Here is a 5,433-nt window from a genome sequence, read left to right on the forward strand (position 1 = left end):
GTATCAGAGTCCATCCTAGATTCATTTGTTGTTTGTTGTGGAGACCTCCCATATTTGGGTCACCCGTTGTTGTTGATTTTACGTTTTAGCTTGTCCAGTTCTGGACGTGAGGGGGTGTGTTTGAAGTCCCACATTGGCTAGAGATATGACATAGATAGTCTTTATAAGTGTAGTGCAAACCTCAACTCTTAAACTAACTTTTGTGGTTGAATATAAGTCTCACAAATTTTAATAATAATAAAATATAATTTAAATAAGAAATTTTCATTTTAAGTTTTCACATTTTTTTTGTCAAATAGCCTGATGGCTAAAAGTTCCGTAAATAAGTGAAGTGTCTGTAGTTCGAACCCAAACTACTACACATATAATGTGATGTCTCTATCAACTAAGTTAAACTCACAGGGACCGATCGTCCTACGAATGAATCCTATCATTAAAGCATCCTATCATTAAAGCTAAATCTTTGTTTTTTAATCTTCATATAAATAAATACTTGTCTTTCTTTCCTTCGTTCTGTTGGTTGCAATTGGACCTTAGAAATAGTCGAAAATTAGTGCCGCTATATTTTGGCATTCTAGTAGAATTGGACCATGCTACGCTGCCTTTTTCTTCTTTTATTTTGGGTAAAATCCTACGCTAAATAATTAATATATTTATGGTCCACAACCTGTAGTATTTTAGATCAATTATTATATGCATGGTTCTCTTTGTTCCGTTTGAACTAACAAGAAATCACATGTTTGCTTAAATTCTACAAGTTTTTTGTATACACTATTTTACTATTAGTCAACACTCAATAATATATAGTATACATTTTAAAAAACAAATACGAACAAGTTATTATTATTTTATTAATAGTAAGATTATATGATTTTGAAGTTACATAACCAATTCCTTAGATAAGAGAACTTTTTTTTTTTAACCATTAGATAAGAGAACTTTTAAACTCAACTAAATCTCTAATTTCTTAGGTGAAATTAATAATAAACTTCAAGAGTAGAAATTCTCACAAGTGATTATATAAGTCAAGAAAGACCAACGCAATTCATTTTCTGCAGAGTTTCTCTTTCCCTCTTACTCTCACAAGCCTCGATATCTTTAATTTCACCATTCAACCCGCTCAATCCAAACTCTAAACTTCTTACATTTGTAATCACCATTCATCCTAACTCCTTAAAGCTAGTAGGAATCAAAGTGATAAAAACAAGACATGTTCGGTAACAAGCTTCTCTAATTGATCAAAATATACACATAATTTTCTAGCCTCCACTAGCAAAAAATTCTAGAACTGCCACTGCATTTAATCCTTCAAGCATCTCAACGAATTCATTGCATGTTTGTTTCTTCCATTTCAATTCACCTATATTAACTAGGAGAAAAAAATTTGTTGCAGCTGAAGAGATTCCAAGGGCAGAGTTTTGAAAGCTTAAGGAGGTTGAAGGATTGTGAAAAAGTTTTTTTTAAACAACTGGGAAAAAGCTTCAAAACATATAGTTTATGAAAGTTCACATTGGGAACTTTAGTTAGTCACGAAACACAAGAAAAAGGGATTTTGAATTGTGTTTCCCATTTTAAAAAGCTTTTGCTAATATAGTTTTAAACACAATTAAACGATGATCTTTATCAAATCATTCACGTTAAATGATTTAACTAATGATTAACATACAAAAGAGTATAAGTTAAATCATAAAAAATATAAACTAAACTAAAATAAACATTACAAGAAAAAATAGATTTATTGGCGGCAAAAAGCCTCCAGTAAGTCCCAAAAACCGTCAATTTAAAGCAACATCTTGGCGGTCTTGGGCCATCAATAAAAACCTTGTCTATAACACTTATTGGTGGCTAAGGACCCTAAATAAATAATTGACAGACACTTATTGACGGCTTAAGACCCTCGGAAAAAAATTCTGGCATGTTAATAATTTACTCTCTCCGTGACACTATATAAGCAAAAACACATTTTTAGGTTCATTGCTTTATTAATGTATTTGGTATATAATATAGACTACATACAATAATAAAACAATGAATCTAAAAAGGGTTTTTTTTTTTGCTTATATAGTATCACAGAGGGAGTATTGGCGATTTGGTGACCCTGGGCCCTCAATAACGTTATTGGTGGATTCAAGCCATCGAAATGTGGTCAACGAAATTTTTTAAATAAAAATTTAATAATTTAATAGTTTAAAAATTAGAATTTTTTTGTCAAAAAAAAAAATTAGAAATTTTGATTTTTAGATAATTGCAGTCACAAAGTCGGTGTATCCGTTGACAAAGTAAAACAAGAGAGTTCACTATAATCACAACTGATTACAATTGTTCAAACACATAGTTTAGAACTTTTTTGCCTAGACTCTCCAGCATATGATTTCCTTGCTCAAGTATCACGTACAAGAGACTTCAACTAATCTTAATACAATGCAAATTTAAGATAGCTTATAAAGATTGAACACTTGATATTCATAGGAGTTCACAAAATACAATGTAGTACAAGACTCTCTAACACTTAATTCTAAGATACAAAGTTTGTAAGAATTTGTAAGTATTTACACAGCTTTTGAATTTGATAGAATATGAGCGCTTTTAGAGGCTAGTGAGTCTTGTTGATAATCTTCAATTGATGCCTCTATATATAGACATATAGAAATAGATTCGTTGAAGAACACCCTTGAGAAGCTTTTTGGAACTTACTCTTTGCTTTATGCATAGTAACACCAATTGTTCTTTCATACTAAAAGTAATTTTATAACAAAACCAAGAGAGAGATTTAACAAAACCAATTTTGTTCTTACAAAGGCAGAGCTGGTAGAAGGGCGCTGGTAAATATTTCAAGAGGAAGATGAGGCAACAATCGGGGAAAACGACAAACACTTCAGCCTGAAAGTGATGATGATTAAAAATTTTATCTTTTGTTTAGTTTTATCCTAATGAGAATCTTATGATCGGAGGTGGTTATATGCCTTCAATGTGCAACATTTATAAAAGTCAAGTGAAATCTTCATTTCATATTTTCTTTGAATGTAGCTTTCTTGAAAAACTTCGTCTTGGTTGGCTGGTTATTTAAATTTAGTCCTTCAATTTTCTTCCATTGAGGATATGGAAGCTTTGTGACTTAAACTGGTATCCTGCAAGACTACCATAACTTCTACCATCACATTAACTTAATCACTACTTTATGGTTTGTCAGAAATCAAGCTAGAATTAACAATAAGTTGATGCCTTGGGCTTCTGATATTGTAATGACCATAGCTAACACTTCACTTATAGGTAACAACACTTGTAAATCATCTTCTAACTCTATAAGAGATTTCAACCTTTTGAAGTTATTCAAAATTAATATTCACCAGCCCAAAGCTACATATCTTAAAGAAGTTTGTTGGCAACCTCCTCTTGTTGATTGGTTAAAATGCAACATTGATGGATCCTCAAATCGAAACCCTGATGATGCTTCTTGTGGAGGTATTTTTAGGAATCACTCTACAAAGTTTGTTTTTGGTTTTGCTGGACCTCTAGGTATTACTAATTATTACTTTATTGAACTTTCTGGAGCAATGAAGGCTTTTGAAACAGCTTCTCAAAATAATTGGCACAATATTTAGATTAAAACTTGAAATTCTGGCACACTAGTGTTAAGATGTTGTACTCAACGCTTCACCACTATAATACACTTTTAATGCGTGAATCAATGATCCAACATCCAACCGCGCATACACAAGGAATAATAAACTTAACAAACTGAAAGTAAATTAACATAGTAATTTGTTAACCCAGTTCAGCATAAGCCTACTCTGGGGGATCCCAATCCAGGAGTGAATCCACTATGATAGTATTAGTTTGAAGCCCTCAATAAACCTCCCGTTTATGACTTCTCACCTAATCACCACCCGTGCTATATCCTACCTAAGACTCACCTAGGTATGAGAACCTCCGCTCACCTCCTCTTGACCACAGCCACTGTGATCGTACAATTCTAGATTTAATATGTGAAGACACACTTCATAAAACACTCATACCATTTCCGTGCTTAAAAGCTTTGGAATGATATACACACACTATCTCCTTGCTTAGAAGCTCCAGAGATATTACAATGCACAAACACACAGTTCCTAGTCTAGTGGGAAATCAACACAAGACTTAGAACACAATAGACACAATACTAAAACCTAAACTCACGCTTTGTAAGACTCAAATCTGGTTTCAGTGAGTTGAACAATGGAGTCAACCTTCTTTAAATAACCTTCACGAGCTCAGGCTAGGTCTTCAATTAGGCTTCAATAGTACAACATGATTAATGGTTCCTTCAAGGAATAATCTTCAATTAAAATGTTTTGTTTCCTTAACTTGAAGATCTGATTAGCAAGCAACACTTGATCACGAGATCCATTAATAATTATGCGTGACAACGCTCCTTATCACAAACGAACATTTATTGTGAATTCCATATTTAGAACTTAGGCGCGAGATCTCACCATACACAGGCCCGGCCTACTGGATGTGGCATCCAATGTTGAAGCATTGTACCGAACATCTTGCTTATACTGGATAGTGGAAGCATGTAGTTCCACATCAGGAAAGATCACATGTTTTAGCAAAATGAGGCCAACCATACAACGCCAACAATCTCCCCCTTTGGCAATTTTTGGCTAAAACATCCTAGGATGATTTCAACCGCTCTAAAGGGATACACAAGCTACCTTTTCTTCAACTCAACGTAGGCACACAGTCATGAAGTAAAGTAGAACAATTTAACATGCTTGTTTTAATAACCCCTCATATAAAAATAGCATATTTAATATGTATCAATTTAGAACTTCAGAGGCATGCAACAGCGGAAGGATAAGCACAAGTAGCCTCACAGGAATTTGCCAATAGAGAGTATAAGATTCTCATAAAAGAAACACTGGGGAAAAATAAATTCCCTCAAAGTTGAGAAAAATAAATTCTCAGGAACAGATGATGCTTCAACATGCAGTAGCACATTGTGTGCTAAGCAAAAATAAATATTGCTCCCCCTCAAAGGTAGAATCGAGTACCAAGTTCATCTTACTCCCCCTTAATTCATGCATAGAATTATTCAGATGATCCAGCATCTGGTGGCACATCAAGGCCTCAGCAACCTATTATGGCATACAATAACTACTCCCCCTTTTTAGCCACAAAATAGACAAAATGGGAACTGCATAAAATAGTATCCAAGAGCAGTGCAGATAGTAGCAGAACAGAAAGTGCAGACAAAATATTACAAACCATGCACACTAGGTGCTAAATTCAGGGCTCAGCCCACAGACATGCAAAACAAAAATCCAAAATCAGAATTACACAGAAGCACTTTGGGAGGAATCACTTTCTTCTCCTTCAGCATCTGAGTCAGCTTCTTCTCCACCACTAGAACCATCATCATCTGCATCAGCTGCTTGAGCTGCAGCCTCT

The sequence above is a fragment of the Trifolium pratense genome, linkage group LG1, assembly GCF_020283565.1.
Source record: "Trifolium pratense cultivar HEN17-A07 linkage group LG1, ARS_RC_1.1, whole genome shotgun sequence".
Taxonomy (NCBI): Eukaryota; Viridiplantae; Streptophyta; class Magnoliopsida; order Fabales; family Fabaceae; genus Trifolium; species Trifolium pratense.